General features: G+C 36.6%; 1 long non-coding RNA gene across 1 annotated transcript; it reads left to right on the top strand.

Moving 5' to 3' along the window:
* Positions 1 to 8,663: 8,663 nt before the first annotated feature.
* LOC104820367 lies at positions 8,664 to 11,617 on the top strand. Its single transcript, XR_772923.1, has 2 exons — positions 8,664 to 10,845; positions 10,932 to 11,617. It is a non-coding gene; the product is annotated as an uncharacterized LOC104820367 (long non-coding RNA).
* The last annotated feature ends 5,941 nt before the right edge of the window (positions 11,618 to 17,558 follow it).

The following is a 17,558-nucleotide window of genomic DNA, read 5'->3' as shown; positions in this document are numbered from 1 at the left end:
TTCCGATCACCTTCTATGTTGATGTGTTTCATTCCGATCATGTTCTTGTTCCGATCACATTCCATCGTTGATCGTGTCTCATTCCGATCGTGTTCTCTTTCAGATCGTCGCATTCCACCACCGGTCGTGCTTCATTTCGATCATTCTTTTTCGATCGTGATTTCTTTCCAATCGTATTTTCCATGCGTTTGTGTTTTTCTTTCTTTTTTTTTGGTAATATTTGGGCCAATGGGGTTTGAATTTGAATTGATTGGAAGCACTTTGTACTACTCAACCACAGCCCACCCCACTTAGGTTGTGTTTTTCTTTTCACTCAGTATTCATTATCTTTGTCATTTCATCGTCTTGAATTGATGCAGATTCATCATTCTCGCTGCTTTACGGCTTTTGGATAATGAATATTGATTTGTTAGTTCGATTGTGTTTTGCTGCCTTCGACTTGGAGATGATCAGACATGTTGCTATCAGAACCGTGGAGATGCTGCTTGGCTTGCTGGTGACGAAGATACAAATCTTTGTTGCTGAAGTTTTTGGATTCTATAGTTATCATTTGTTTCTTTAGTTGTTTTCGTTGTTCGACTCAATATTTCCGATGTCAAGTCGTGAAGATTTCGACTTGAGGGAGGTGTATTATAATTGTTACAGTTTGTTACAATGATGGTGTATATAAACAATATATGTGACTAGTAAGGAAAATAGATCAGAAAATTTTCACAACTATTTTTTCTCTCTATCACTTTCTTCACTCATTTTCTCTCTAATTTCAATACACTAAGATCGGGAATGAATAGTTATTCGAATCATAGACTTACACTGGTCGACAGTCCTCGACTCGCCGAGTCGACTCATTGACCGCCGCAAACTCGCTGTCGTGATGAACTTGTCACCCTACGACACATACACACCAAACGCATCCAATAGCTCCCTTCGTCGTTCATCCTTGCCATAATTGGATAAGATTTTGACAATGCATATTTGAAATATCTAATCGGATAAAACATCGGTTTTCCTTTCATACCATATTTCAAAAGTTGGGTCTCCCTCTTCAATCCAATCAATCCTGAACGGAGCTATTGGATAAGATTTTGACAATGCATATTTGAAATATCTAATCGGATAAAACATCGGTTTTTCTTTCATACCATATTTCAAAAGTTGGGTCTCCCTCTTCAATGCAATTAATCCCCGTCAATATAGGCGAATGTTGATATTGAACATTGTTATTTATATTCTGGGACACAAAATGAACAAGAAAAGTAAACCGGAAGCCGGATAACACTTCAAGGCGTGATACACTTTCCTAAATATGTTATTCTGTCCTATACGAGCAAAGAACTTCCCGGAATACGTTTTTGAGATACAATGAAGAGAAAACTGATCTTAAGGTTTGGAGAGAAGATAAGGTAGCCAATGAAATGTGGTTAGATATGTCATCTAGCATTAAGAAAATTTGCTAGAGAGATACTTGAGGAGTCAAAAGGGTGTGTACCTCCAATAAAGGAGAAATGGTGGTGGAATAAAGAAGTGCAAAAGGTGCTAAAGAACAAGAGGCAGTGGTATAGGAAATTGCCTAAATGTAATACAAATGAAGCATATGAACAATAAGTTGGCTAAGAAGGAGGCGAAGAAAGCCGTTAGCCAAGCAAGAGTAAAGACTTTTGAAAAGATGTATGAGAGACTAGGGACAAAGGAAGGAGAAAATGATATATATATAGGATAGCTAGAGGGAGAGAAAGGAGAACTAGAGACTTCAACGTCGTTAGATGTATTAAGGATAAAGAAAGTAATATTCTAGTTAGAGATGACGACATCAAGGAGAGATGGAGAAGTTACTTTGATGATCTATATAACAAAAGTATGGATACAGACCACATAGAATTGGAGACCATTACTAGGGAGAGAAATGTGAATTATACTAGGAAGATTAGATGTGTAGAAGTGAAAGACTCACTAAAGAAGATGAAATTAGGTAAAGCATCTGGTCTCGATGATATCTATACCTATCGAAGTATGGAAGTGCTTAGGAGAAACGGGAGTAACTTGGCTTACTAGATTGTTTAATAAAATCCTAGTGTCGAAGAAGATGCCAAATGAGTGGAGACGAAGCGCTTTAGTCCCTATCTTTAAGAATAAGGGAGATATCCAAAGTTGTACAAATTATAGAGGTATAAAACTCATGAATCATACCATGAAGTTGTGGGAAAGGATTGTGGAGCGACGTTTACGTAGCGACATATCTATTTCCATAAACCAATTCGGCGTTATGCCCAGAAGGTCTACCATGAAAGAAATATTTCTCATTCGTAACTTGATGGAGAAGTTTCGAGATATAAAGAAAGATTTGCATATGGTATTTATTAACCTTGAAAAAATGAATGATCGAGTAGCAAGAGAGGTTTTATGATGGGTGTTAGAGCGAAGAGGAGTATCCGTGAGATACATACAAGTATTGAAGGATATGTATGAGGGTGCAACCACTAGTGTCCGAACAATTGGAGGTGACATGCGAGATTTTTCCATCTCGATAGGGTTGCACCAAAGGTCTGTTTTAAGCCCATATCTCTTCACGTTAGTCATAAATGAGCTGACTAAAAGTATAGAAAAAGAAGTATCGTGGTGCATGATGTTTGCGGACGACATCATGTTAATAGATGAGTCTAGAGAAGGAGTAAATGAACAATTAGAGTTATGGAGGAGTACATTAGAGGTAAGAGTTTTAGGCTTATTAAGACGAAAACCGAGTATATGCATTGATTTTAGTAGGGAATGTTCTAGTGATGTAGGAATTAACTTACAAGAAGGAATAGTACCTCAAACCCCGCATTTTAAATATTTTGGTTCAATCCTTCAAAAGGACAGAGGTTGCAACGAAAATGTTAGTCATAGGATAAAAGCAGGATGGATGAAATGGAGATAGACCACGGAGGTTCTTTGTGATCGCAAAGTCCCTATATGGTTGAAAGAGAAATTCTATCGTACTGCCATAAAACCCGCATTGATGTATGGTAGTGAGTGTTAGGCGGCGAAAGGATAACATGTGTCCAAAATATGTGTGGCTGAGATGAAAATGTTGTGATGGATGTGTAGACATATATGAATAGACTGAATTCGAAATGAGAGTATTAGGAGAAACTAGAAGTCATAACCATAGAAGAGAAATTACGTGAGGGATATTTAAGCTGGTTTGGACACGTAAAACGTAGACCGTTAGATGTTTGGGTTAGAAAATTAGAGAATATAAGGATAGAAGTGAAACAACAAGGAAGGGGTAGACCTAGGGGTGTCAAAAAAGTCCGAGGCCCAATACTCGACCCGAATCCGTCCGTAAAATTTACGAGCTCGGGCTTCACAAATCAAGGCCTGTTCGTTCTTCGGGTCGGGCCAGCCCAACCCGACCCGTAGGCCCGATTAAAATATAAATTATATATATAAATATATGTATATATAGGTAAATATATATATACATATATATATTCGCACATATTTAATCATATATATATATATTTATTTATTCAATCTTTTATATATATATATATATATTTATAATGTATATACATGTATAAAAAATATACAAATATTATATAATATAGAAAGTTCTAAAAAAATTAAAAACTTGTTTAATACTAAATAATTTAGGATATAATATTTTCATAAATGATATAATCAAAATCATAATACTATTAGTTTCAAATAATTATTCCAAATGAAAAATATAATAATTTATCATTTTTAAAAATTTATTACCATATAAAATTAAAAAAATTTAAATTTAAATTTATTTTTTTATCTTTTTATTATCACGAAATGTATCAAATTTTTTTGTATTTTAATTATTTTAATTTGTTTATAATTTTTTTTAAAAATTCAAGCCCGAAGTCCGGTCTGAACCCGAAAAAAGCCCATAGGGCTGTGTTCCGAGCCGAAGATTTTTGGCCCGTTGGTTTTTCGGACCAGGCCGGCCCGATTCGTAAATATTCGGGCTTGTGTCGGGTTCGGACCGATCCGACCCGGTCATTTTGACACCCCTAGGTAGACCTAGACCTACTTGAGAACGAGTCATTAGATTTGACTTGGATATGTTGTAAATACCGGAGAATATGACGCAAAACCTAAATGAATGAAAAAGAAGAATTTATGCGGTCGATCCCAAATAAACTTGAGATTAAGGCGATCTTGTTGTTGTTGTTATTTGCATCTCTTTGTGCCACGTTAGTCATTTTGTTTATTTTGACAATCGTTAGAGAGCTAAGTATTTATTTTATCAAATTTAAAAGGTTTAATATTTATTTGATAAAATAAAAAGTTCAATGTTTTGTTTGTCAAAATTTGAAAGTTGAATGATTTTTTTAGGATTTTCTTAGTTTTATTTATTTATTTATTAATAATAAAATATATTACTTTTCATTTATTCTCATAATAATAATAATGGTAGACTGATGAATATTATTGTCCGTTTTTGGTTTTATGAGTGGGTTAATTGGACAATATTTTTGGTATAATTTTTTATTTTTATTTTTTAATTATAATAAAAAAATTAGAATAGTGTCATTTATATTATCATCGGTAACATATAAAATCAAGATAAACTGTTTTATTTTTAAATTTAGGAAAAAATACCTAAAAATTTCTCAACTTTTAATTTGGTGTAATAATAATTCATGAACTTGTCAATGCACCTATTTATTCATGAACTTGTATTTTTTAACACAGTAATTCCTAAACTTGTTTAACAGTTTCATAATCGTCCATACCACTAATTGATCGAAGCAAAGTTTAGGAATTACTGTGTTCAGAAATATAAGTTTAGGAATTACGGTGTTCAAAAATGTTCAGGAATTACTATATTAAAAAATGCAAGTTCGAGAATAAATAGACGCACCTACAAGTTTAAAAGTTAATATTATACCAAATTACAAGTTCATAAATTTTCAAGTATTTTTTTCTTAAATTTATTAGAAGATATTGATATTTTTTTATATCTTCAAATATATTTAGATTTAATATATATATATATATATATGAAATAAAACTCTAATAATATATAAAATTAAGAACAAATTAATTTTTACATAATAAAGATGAAATTTATCCCTTTTTGAACAATAATAATATGTTTACTCAATGTTTTGTATTATAGATATCATATAAATCTTTTTACAACTTTTTTAAAAATGGCCAATGATAATTAATAAATTGCCACATGGATGATGGCAAATGACAATATACTAATATAAAATATTTATTAAAATCATTATTAACTATTTCTAAAATGGATGTTTAAAAAACAAATCGAAAAAAAAATCAACCAACCATTGGTTACATGATTCGTATAATAGATAGAGGAAGGAAATTGTATGTTTCCATAGGTCAATATCAGAAATATATATATATATATATATACACACCATTTATTACATGATCCGTTTAAACAGAAGAGAGGGCAATTGTGCTTTCAATTGGTGAATATTAGAAATATATATATATATATATATATGTATATATATATATTTCCAATAGTCTATTTTCTAGAAATGTTTTACATGATTCTTTTTTTTTGTTAATGTTTTACATGATTCGATTTCCATTTCACTTCAAATGAAGGAAAACATCCTCAAATATATCTATATCTATACATATATAGATTCTTTTATATATATATATTAGACATTTTTTTTCTACTCATTAATCATATTTATTAGAAAATAATAGAATTTGAAGACAAAATAATTAACATCTCGTTAGTTTTTAACTCCACTACTTTTATTATTTACTTCATACTTTATTACAATTATTAATGTATTATTTATATATATTTACTCATTAATTTAATATATTTTTAAATAAAAATAAAAATTTAAAACAAATTACGCATACATGATGAGTTGGATTCTAAACGTCTTCCCCAAATAACTCCAAATCAAACTATAGATATTTCCAATAGTCTACGTACTTTCTATAAAGGTTTATTATATGATTCTATTTCGATTTCACTTCAAATGAAGGAAAAAGATCCTCACATATAGTTATATCTATGTATATATATATATGTATATATATATTATACATTTTTTCTATTTATTAATCATATTTATTAGAAAATAATAGAATTTGAAAACAAAATAATTAACATCTCATTACTTTCACTTCCACTATTTGTATGATTTGTTTCATATTTTATTACAATTACTAATGTATTCTTTATATACATTTACTCATTAATTTAATGGATTTTTAAATAAAAATTAAAAATTAAAAAAAAATTATACATAGTAATGAGTTGAATCCCAGTGTCTTCATCAAATATATATGTATATATATATATATAGATCAACATATATATATTAGACATTTTTCCTACTGATTACGCATATTTATTAGAAAATAATAAAATTTGAAAACAAAATTATTAACATCTCATTACTTTTAAGTCCACTACTTTTATTATTTAGTTCATATTTTATAACAATTATTAATGTATTATTTTTATACATTTACTCCTTAATTTAATAGATTTTTAAATATAAATTAAAATTTTAAAATAAATTACACATAGTAATGAGTTGGATCCTGTGTCTTCATCAAATATATATGTATATATATATGTAGATCAATATATATATATTAGACATTTTTTTCTACTGATTAATCATATTTGTTAGAAAATAATACAATTTGAAAACAAAATAATTAGCATCTCATTACTTTTACCTCTACTAGGGGTGGACACGGATCGGATATCCGGAATTTTTACGATATCCGTATCCGTATCCGATCCGTGCAAATATTAAAATTTATTATCCGGATCCGATCCGCAGTTTTCGGATATTCGTAATTTCGGATATCCGAAAAAACTACGGATATTTACGAATATCCGTATCCGATACATAAAAAATAATAAAGATAAGAAATAAACTTCTCCGCTGATTTGTTTTGAAGATTTCTTCGTCGACAACTTGCTCGACTTGTCCAACGATGACGTTTTTATTGATGAAGCCGCCGGTGAAGATGACCAACCCCACCACCAACTAGAGAGAGTATCTGTTTCTTCAAGGACCCTCAGTGTGATGGAAATAATTTTCTCCGCTGCACAGATTTTTCCGCCGGCGATGATGTTGGTCTTGCCCCAACAAGCGAACTCTGCGTTCTCGTAAAAGATTTTAACTTAAGATTTTGTCAATGGTTCTGTGAAAGTATTCAAATAATAAATAGAAATGATAGAAATGATGGAGTAAGGAGGAGAGAGAGAGAGAGGTGAGAGAGAGAGAGGGGGAGAGAGACGAGAGAGGTGGCGGACAAATGAACAAAGAGAAAAATGATAAACAAAACCCTAGAACATCTTTTATTTATTACAATGTTATCCTTAAATATAAAATAATTATCAAATCATTCATATATTATTAATATTACTAAAAAGTCCGGATCGGATCAGATATGTCGGATAATTCTATTTTGATATCCGTATCCGATCCGTATCCGACAAATATTTTGAAACTAATATCCGTATCCGATCCGTGAACTCCGGATATCCGAATTTTCGATTCGAATACGAATCGAATAACAGATCGGTTCGGTTTTTCGGATATTATGCCCACCCCTAATCTCTACTACTTTTATTATTTATTTCATGTTTTATTACAGTTACTAATGTATTATTTGATGTACACTTACTCATTAATTTAATGAATCTTAAATTAAAAATTAAAAATTAAAAACAAATTACACATAGATAATGAGTTAGATCCTAGGTGTCTTCACCAAATATATATATAGATCTTCATATATATATATATTAGACATTTTTTCCTATTGATTAATCATTTTTATTAGAAAATAATAGAATTTGAAAGCACAATAATGAACATCTCTTTACTTTTACCTCTACTACTTTTATTATTTATTTCATGTTTTATTACAATTACTAATGTATTATTTATTTACATTTACTCATTAATTTTAATGGATTTTTAAATAAAAATAAATATTTAAAAACAAATTACACAGATAATAAGTTGGATCCTGTGTTTCAACCAAATCACTCCGAATCAAATTCAATATATATATATATATATATATATATATATATATATATAGATTGATTTATATTCACTAGTTTTTAGTTTTACTTAATTAAAATATGAATCTGTCCCTACCTACCACCTATCCACCAAGGCTTGAAGGTGTGAATCCTGCAGTAGGAGATCCATAACCGAATCTGATGCTATGTCTCCCTTTTTTTGGAATGTAAGAGGCATAAATGATCCAAAGAAATATACGGCAATCAGAGAGCGTTTCGGGAATAACTCTCTGCTTTTTGGAGCCATCCTCGAAACCCGACATTTTGCACAAGCTCGGGCTGCAGTGGCAATGCATTGATAATTATTCAGAAGATGATGATGGTCGTATTTGGGTACTTATCAACCCAATTGTCACAATCTCATACTTTTTGAGGCCAGGCAGACTATTACTCTCTTTTTGTGCTCCGATAATCAAATCTTCTTTCTGAATGAGTCACGTTATGGGATCACATATGCGATCTTTACCGCTCTCACATTCCACATGATACTCCGTGGATGATATGTGGGGACTTCAATGAAATTGTCTTCCCCCATGAATATTCTTCATCTACTGTCTCTTATCAAACTCCACCCATGTCCCGCTTCCTCAACCTTATCTATACCACCGCCACCTTTGACCTTTCTTTTCAAGGTCCACTTTTCACTTGGCCTAATAAACATACCGAAAACCCCATAGCCAATAAACGTGATCGAACATTGATCAATGAAGCTTGGATCATTACCTTCCCACCAAGCCATGCGACCTTCAACCCACTTCACCCATCGGATCACTCCTCCTGTTTAATATCTCTTGAAACTCACACAAAATCCCACCAAAAACCATTCAAAGTATTCAACTTTATACTTGATCACCCTCGATTTATACCCACTATTGCTACCTCTTAGCACATGACGGGACAAGGAGCTTCAACTCTATCGGCTTTTCACCAGAAAATCAGGATCTCTATTAAAACCTTGTGTAAAGATAACTGTAGCGGTATTCAGAAAAGGGTACTCGATTCACACTCTCTTTTGTTACATGCGCAGGAACATGCTCTTCATAATCCGACTAGACATTCATTTGCTGAGGACACAAATGTCTGGAACGTTGGACGCACCTCAAAGAGATTGAGGAGAAATTTATGAAGCAAAAAGCACGTGTTCACTGGCTGCGAGTTGGAGATCAGAATACAAGATATTTCTACAGATCTCTTCTACTCAGAAGGTCAAGTAATGCTATACGCCATCTGATTACCTCGGAGGGACAACGAGTTGTAAATCCAGATAGTATTTCGTCAATGGTAGTGGATTACTCTAAATCTATTCTTGGCCCGACCTGCCCGCAAAGACAGGCATTACTCGATCCCAATCTCGCATGGGAGCCTATGTCTCACGTGCCCCTGATGATGTGCTCCGTGCAGCTGGCCTCTCCTTCACTGATTCGGAAATAAAGGTTGCGCTTATGCTTATGCCTTCGAATAAAACACCTGACGTAGACGGATTTACAACTGAGTTTTATAAGAAAACCTAGGACATACTTGGCGCTGAATTCACGCAGTTAGTCCGACATTTTCTTAGCTCAGGTTTCCTTCCAAAGTCAGTCAATGCAACTACTATAGTACTAATACCAAAGGTGGAAGGTGCAGAAAACCTAGTGGATTTCTGGCCTATATCATGCTGCAATACTATTTACAAAGGTAATTAGTAAACTCCTTTCTTCACAGCTCAAACTGATTATAGAGGCTATAACACCCCGGAATCAATATGCTTATGTGACTGGTCGAAGCATTATGGAGAACTGCTTCCTTGCTGCAGAAAGTCTGCAAGGTTATCACAAGCTGAACATCTCGAGCAGAGCCACCTTTAAACTAGACATTGCAAAAGCAGTTGACTTAATTAAATGGGTTTTTATCTTGTCAGTTCTGAATGTTCTCGGTCTTCCTCGACGTCTCACTTCACTTATTGAGGCTTGTATTACCATGACACACTACTCTGTAGCAATCAATGGGGGACTGTTTGGATATTTCCCTGGCACTAGAGGTTTGCGACAAGGTTGTCCATTATCTCCTTATCTAATCATTCTGAGTATGTCTGTCCTTTCAGCGATGCTAGATAAAGTTGCGGAAGAAGACCGCCCATTTGGCCTTCGTCGATGATCTCCTTGTTTTTACTAACGAGTCAAACTCTTCCTTAAAATCCTTAATAAAAGTGCTTAACCACTTTGGAGAGGACTCGTATATTATTAACAGAACCAAATTAAGTATCTATACAGGGGGATGCTCGCATGATCAGATTCAACGTATGAGTGCACTCACTGGTATTGAACAGGCAAGCCTTCTCTTTCATTATTTGGGTATTCCCCTTTCCTCCCGAAAACTTTCTGCTATTGATTGTCTTCCATTGCATGGAAAAATCAGAACCAGAATTGAATCTTGGTCTGCCAGGTCTCTCTCATTTTCAGTCAGACTTCAACTATTAGGTTTAATAATCTCCAGAATCATTGGCTATTGGTGCAATGCGTTTATACTACCGAAACAAACCATCAAGCAAATCAATGCTCTCTGCTCAACTTTCTTTTGGCAAGGCAAATCTGAACCATCGAGAGGGGCAAATGAGAGAGACCTGGGCTTCTACTTTCTTCAATATACAGCTTGGCAACGGAAGTCATACCAAGTTCTGGTTTGACCCTTGGACCCTGATGGGCTAACTTATTAATTTTCTTGGCAGAGGAGGTCCAACACATCTAGGCATTATTCTTCAAGCTTTTGTCTCAGAGTCATTCTTGAACGAGGTCTGAAAAGACTCTCCAGCTTGCAATTCACCTCACGTCCATCACACTCAATCAAAACTCAGATACCACTGTATGGCAAATCGCAGGAAAGCAAATGACAGAGTTGGTAGCGAAGGAAAGATGGAAAATTGTAAACCAATCTACTCAATCAATCGACTGGACGGATTCCATCTGGTACAAACACCACATTTCCAAGCATGCTTTCGCTTGCTGGATCATCAATCTCGACCGATGCCCAACGAAATCAAGGTTATTTATCTTGGGGTCTGAATGTGGATCTTCTTTGTCTCCTCTGCAAAGTCCATGTGGAGACTAGAGATCATATATTTTTCAAATGTGCTTATTCTTCGGAGGTTCGTCAGATACTCTAGGTAAATTAGGGTACATACACCCTAATTCCTCTTGGCTCAATATTTTATAGATGTTAGGCTCCATCCGAGGGTGCAAAACCAGGAGATGGACAACCCATTTAGTCTGGCAGATTGCTACCTATGCGATCTGGAAAGAGAGGCCTACTAATCAGAGATTGATAGACAGTTCCGCTCACGAATTTCGGTGCTCAGACACGGCACCAAATTTGGTTGGATCCAGTATCCAGCTTTGGTTTGCTTCTGTTAACTGAATGTTGGAACACGACTCACTCTTTTTTGGGGTTATATATTACCACAGCGGCACGACCCCTGTCCTTTTGCTACTTATCTTTGTCTTAATACTCTGCAACTGATGTGGCCACTATGTATAACAAATAAAAAATAAAAAATATATTTATATCTCTTTTCCATCCCTTCAATTTAATTTAGTTTGGAATATAAAAAGGTAGATGTTACTTCTTATATATTTTTTTGGTTCGAACGAGACTGAACTCATCCGACATAACCAGACTCGTACGGACATGGGAAAAGTTGTCATCGTTGTTGGTGTTTTGTGAGATCTCGGAGGCAACTGTGAATTATTTTGAAATGGGTTTGCTCGATGAAGGCTGAAGGAATAAGAAGCAGAGTCTGATCAAAGAAGACACGAAAAAGAAAGCTTTAGGATTGAAAATAATACTCAGATTGTATTGTCTCTCGATGATGGATATACAATGGGAATATGCTACATATATAACAAGGAAATATGCTACAAGACAAAAGGAAATAAAATATTTGAAGTAATTCCTAAGTGGAAAGTTTACATTCTGTAGCTGCATTATAGTGAGACGTGATCAATCTTCTAACGGCGAATCTCGTAATATATGCTCTTTCGATATATTACCTTGGGTTATTTCTTCGTTATTGACCATTTCTTGTTCTCCAAGTAAGCCATCATCTTGTTCAAGTTCCATGTCTTCTTGATCATGTACGTTGGATATAAGCTCGGTTCCAACATTCCCCCTCAAGATTGGCCGTAGGTTGTCGACGAGGCCAATCTTGCTAAGGAGCTTTTCAAGTACGTATGATCTCGTAGCTTTGGTGAAGATATCTGCTAGTTGTTCGGAGCTCCGTGCGTATTCGGTTGCTATAAGCCCTTGAGTGATCTTCTCTCGAATGAGATGACAATCAACCTCTATATGTTTCGTCCTCTCGTGAAATACCGAATTAGCGGCTATATGCAAAGCGGCTTGGTTGTCACAATGTAGAGGCATCGGGAGTGTGCACGAGATTCCGAGATCATCCAAGAGATGCTTGAGCCAAATTAATTCGCACGTAGTGTTTGCCATTGCTCTGTACTCCGCCTCGGCACTTGACCTTGCTACGACATTCTGCTTCTTGCTCTTCCATGTCACCAAATTTCCTCCAACAAATGTGCAGTAGCCCGTGGTTGATTTTCGATCGATTTTGTCTCCGGCCCAATCCGCGTCGCAATATGCCGTTATCCCCACGTCATTGTTACACTTCATCCACAATCCTTTTGTTGGAGTTCCTTTCAAATATCTAAGTATCCGATTGACCATGTTCCAATGTAGATCTGTTGGTGCGTGCATCCATTGGCTAACCTGGTTCACCGAAAAACATATATCAGGTCTAGTAATTGTTAAATAGATTAACTTACCTACAACGCGCCGATATTGTGTGATATCCGGAAAACGTTCCCCCTCGCGTTGTTGTTTGTAAGAGGCTTCAAGTGGTGTGATTGCGGGCTTGGCACCGAGCTTTCCTGTTTCACGTAAAAGATCCAAGATATATTTGGTTTGAGAGAGATAGATTCCGTCTTTGGTGCGAGAGAGTTCAATGCCGAGAAAATAGGCAAGTGGTCCGAGGTCCTTTATGTCAAATGTTTGTTTAAGAAGCGTTTTTGTTTCCATAACCCCTTTGATATCATTCCCTGTAAGAACAATATCATCAACGTAGACAAGAACAATAGTAACAAGATTATTTCGGCGAAGAATAAATAAGGAATGATCCGCCTCTGACCGAGAGAACCCATGAGAGGTTAAAGCAAACCGAAGTTTGTTGTACCATGCCCTCGGGGATTGTTTTAGCCCGTAAATAGCCTTCTTGAGATGGCAAACATTATCATTCCCGAGGTGAAGTCCGGGTGGTGGTTTCATGTAGATGTCCTCCTCAAGATCACCTTGAAGAAACGCGTTCCGAACATCTAACTGCCATAAATCCCAAGAAAGGTTAGTAGCTAATGAAACAATAACACGGAACGACTTAAGATTTGCAACCGGAGCGAATGTGTCGGTGTAGTCTTCGCCGTAGGTTTGAGTGAATCCCTTAGCCACAAGACGAGCTTTGTAACGTTCAACCTCGCCGTTGCTTCGATACTTTATTTTGTATACCCACCGACAACCAACCGCATTTTTGCCGGGTGGTAACTTTGTAACTGTCCATGTGTTATTCTTTTCAAGGGCGGTAACTTCTTCCATCATTGCTTGTCGCCAAACCTGATGGAGATTAGCTTCGTCGAAGTCTCGAGGTTCTGTAGCCTGTGCAAGAGAACTTAAGAGAGAAATAGCAGGAGATGATATTGGATCAGAAAACAAATAAGGCTGAATAGGATATTTAGCACAATAACCAATAAACTCCGACGTAGGAGGACGAATGTTGGCTGTTGGAACAAGGACGGTGTTGGCAGAGTGTTGAATCTGATTGTCTCGGACCTTCCATGTGGGTTGGCGAAGGCGGGAGCTCCGACGAAGAGGAGGATCAGCCATCGGAACCTCATAATCTGCAGCATGACTGGGTAAATCAGATGCCGATGTAGGAGCATGCTCACTGTCAGCGGAAGACGAAGACATGACAGCAGGAGAACCGCCAAAAGTGATGTCGTCATGCCGAGAATTCTCAGCAAGTGACTGATCAGAAGGTGGCGACTGAGAAGAGGCAGAAACAGGGGGTTCGACACCACGATCAGAGCTGGCCGAAGGAGAACCTGTAGAAGATGAAACACTAAAAGAATCTCGAGCACCTTGTGACGTATGATTAGTCAATGCATTGGTAGAATCAATAAAAAAATTAAAAAAAGGAACAAAACGTGAATCTGTAGGAAGGAGGTCCTCAACACCTTGCCAATCAGAGGATGTGAAATATGGGACATTCTCTTCAAAAACCACATCGCGAGAAATGTACATTCGGTTCGTGGGAGGATGATAACATTTGAAACCTTTTTGGTCAGCGGGTCGATTCCGGAACGAGTGAACGAGTAACTTGAGCACTTTATCATGAGGATGGCCTAGACGAGCATGCCACAATGAGGTAAAAGCTTGTTCGGAGGTAGGGCACATGTCTTCAACCACATAAAGGTTATCTTTCTTTGTACCCTTCCCAAGCAAAGCACCCGTCTTAATATCCTGAAAAACAACCTTATTAGAATCAAAGGTAACGGAGCAATCAATTTGATTAGTAAGTGCAGGAACGGAAAACAAATTGGTATGAAAATCCGGCACATGAAAGGCCGGTACTTCCTGATTAAAGACAGACAAGTCCCCTTGACCAACAATGGGTACATGTTTCCCATTTGCCACAGAAACTCGGCCACAAATCTTTTTAATATTATGCAGTAAATTAGAGTCACTAATCATATGATTAGTTGCTCCGGAATCAATTATAAGTGTTGGCAAAGGAGCAAAAGACGAGGGATATGATACATTACCGGACTCCTTGTCCTTCATGGCAAGGAGAAGTTGTTTGAACCCTTGAACTTCATCAGGAGTGAACGTCATTGTCGTGCTCGCAGCATGAAGAGCATGGCCACGGTTAGGAGATGACTCCTTAAATCGAGCAGGCTTAAGGTGAGGGTGGATCAACCAACACTTGTCACGAGTGTGACCAGATTTTTTGCAGTGATCGCAAATAATGATCCGACGCTCACGGCCAGGGGTAGGGTTCGACGGAAAGGGAGCTTTGCGATAATGAGCAAGCTCAGTTATGCCGGGAAAGAGATTATGACCTCCTTCCTCTCGCTTAATCATCATACATACCTCATCATACTTAGGGAGACGTTCTTGACGTAGGATATGATGGATGAGATCATTGTAAGACCCATTAAGAGTGAGAAGAATCGAAAAGACTTTGTCTTCTTCCAAACGTTGTTTGAACGCCTTAATGTCCACCGTGGGAGGGCGTAACTCTTCCAACTCCGTCCATAGAGCACTAAACTCTCCATGAATGATGTTGAAGGATTTTCCATTTTGCTGCAAGGCAAACATGCGTTTTTTTAATTCAAAAACGTGACAAAGATTCGTCACATTACCGTAAACGCTTTGGAGTGCATCCCAGAGCTCCTTGGCAGTTTCCGGAGCAATAAATGACTTGAGCACATTGGAATCCAATGAGCTTTGAAGTATGGCAAGGGCAAGACTATCCTCTTGCACCCATTTGCTCTTCTCGGCCTGAGTTCGGCCGGCAATGGGGACTGGTGCGTTGACTCCCTGATTCTCAGCCTGTGTTTGGCTGGCAACGTTCTCAGCAGCAGCGGGGGTTGTCTCGATGACTTGAGATTGGGTAATATGTTCCCAAAGGCCACGACTCTTGAGCACCGCCTTGGCCGCCTTAGACCAATAGAAATAATTATCTCCGGTGAGGATGACAGGAATGGATTTTGCAGACAGAGTTTCCATTGTTTGATGCAGAACGAGTAAGTTTGAAGGAAAGGCCACAAAGAGTTTCGAAGAAAAGATGGAAGAGACGATATCAACAGCCTTTGGGCTCTGATACCATGTGAATTATTTTGAAATGGGTTTGCTCGATGAAGGCTGAAGGAATAAGAAGCAGAGTCTGATCAAAGAAGACACGAAAAAGAAAGCTTTAGGATTGAAAATAATACTCAGATTGTATTGTCTCTCGATGATGGATATACAATGGGAATATGCTACATATATAACAAGGAAATATGCTACAAGACAAAAGGAAATAAAATATTTGAAGTAATTCCTAAGTGGAAAGTTTACATTCTGTAGCTGCATTATAGTGAGACGTGATCAATCTTCTAACGGCGAATCTCGTAATATATGCTCTTTCGATATATTACCTTGGGTTATTTCTTCGTTATTGACCATTTCTTGTTCTCCAAGTAAGCCATCATCTTGTTCAAGTTCCATGTCTTCTTGATCATGTACGTTGGATATAAGCTCGGTTCCAACAGCAACACACTCATTCAGTTCCATGGCGACATGTCCCCGTGCTCGGCCTCCTACTCGAGATAGAGTTCACACATTGCATCGTGACTTCTACTTCTCTCCAGACTGAGGTTGTTCTTTTGCACTCTCCTCGCAACTCTCGGATCCGCATTGTCTCTAATGTCCACGTTTTGAACCTATTTCGTTATATGCTGTCCCGACCCTCTGGTTCGTCACTCTCTCCAAGAGCACGACTCCGAAATGAGGGAATTTTAGATTAAAGATTGAAAAACAAAGAAGATAATGGATGATGATGGTGAATTGAGATGACAAGAACACGTAAAGGTTTAAAATTGAGACTTGATTATTTTATTATTAGATAATGTAGTCACATACATATAGAAGATTCCATGAAAATGCATAGAAGGAAAGAACAAAATACATGGGAAAATAAATAAAATCAAACGGCTATAAATCTAGAGCAAATCGGTAATTCGATCAATCTATCCAAGTATGGTAATATTGGTTTGTAGCTTGATTTTCTTCCAATCACCTCACGGCTCTTTGAGTGATATGGCAAGTCCTAGAGCTTTCCTTTAACGTGTTGCAATCTTCATTCCATCGTCTAATTGGATGTTACATTTTTTGTCAATATATTTATGTAACACGAAACTATACACATCGCTCTTCTCTTTCATCCATCCTGTCATTCGATACCTATACATAAGAACGAATTGAAACCACGTTGATGATTTTCATTTAGACATCAAACGGATAGATTATAAGAGAGATCTGACTCAGAACCCATTCGTTCTTCCGAAAGAAAACTCGATCATATCTTTCCAATGCATCGGCAATAAAGGGTGATGCCTCATTTCCGGGGTTCTTTGTCTCCGTTTGTAGGTCATCATCATTTACGGACTCCATTTGATTCCCTTCTTCTTCTTTGTTTGAGCAATCCGATCCTACTTCTCCCGTGTGCTCGACTTCTTTGGTTTGTATCATTTCTTCTCTGTCCTCTTCATTAGGTTGTTCATTTAACATCTCATTATCCATACACGTGGGAGTGTTCTCCACACATTCCCCCTCATGTTGTGGATGAATCGGCGTCATGTATTCGATGAAGAATTCTCGAACGGTTTGGTCGGTCATCTCTTCTCCCGATAACCGT

This window comes from Tarenaya hassleriana, unplaced genomic scaffold (assembly GCF_000463585.1).
Source record: "Tarenaya hassleriana unplaced genomic scaffold, ASM46358v1 Cleome30, whole genome shotgun sequence".
Taxonomy (NCBI): Eukaryota; Viridiplantae; Streptophyta; class Magnoliopsida; order Brassicales; family Cleomaceae; genus Tarenaya; species Tarenaya hassleriana.
This window is presented reverse-complemented; position numbering and strand designations above follow the sequence as displayed.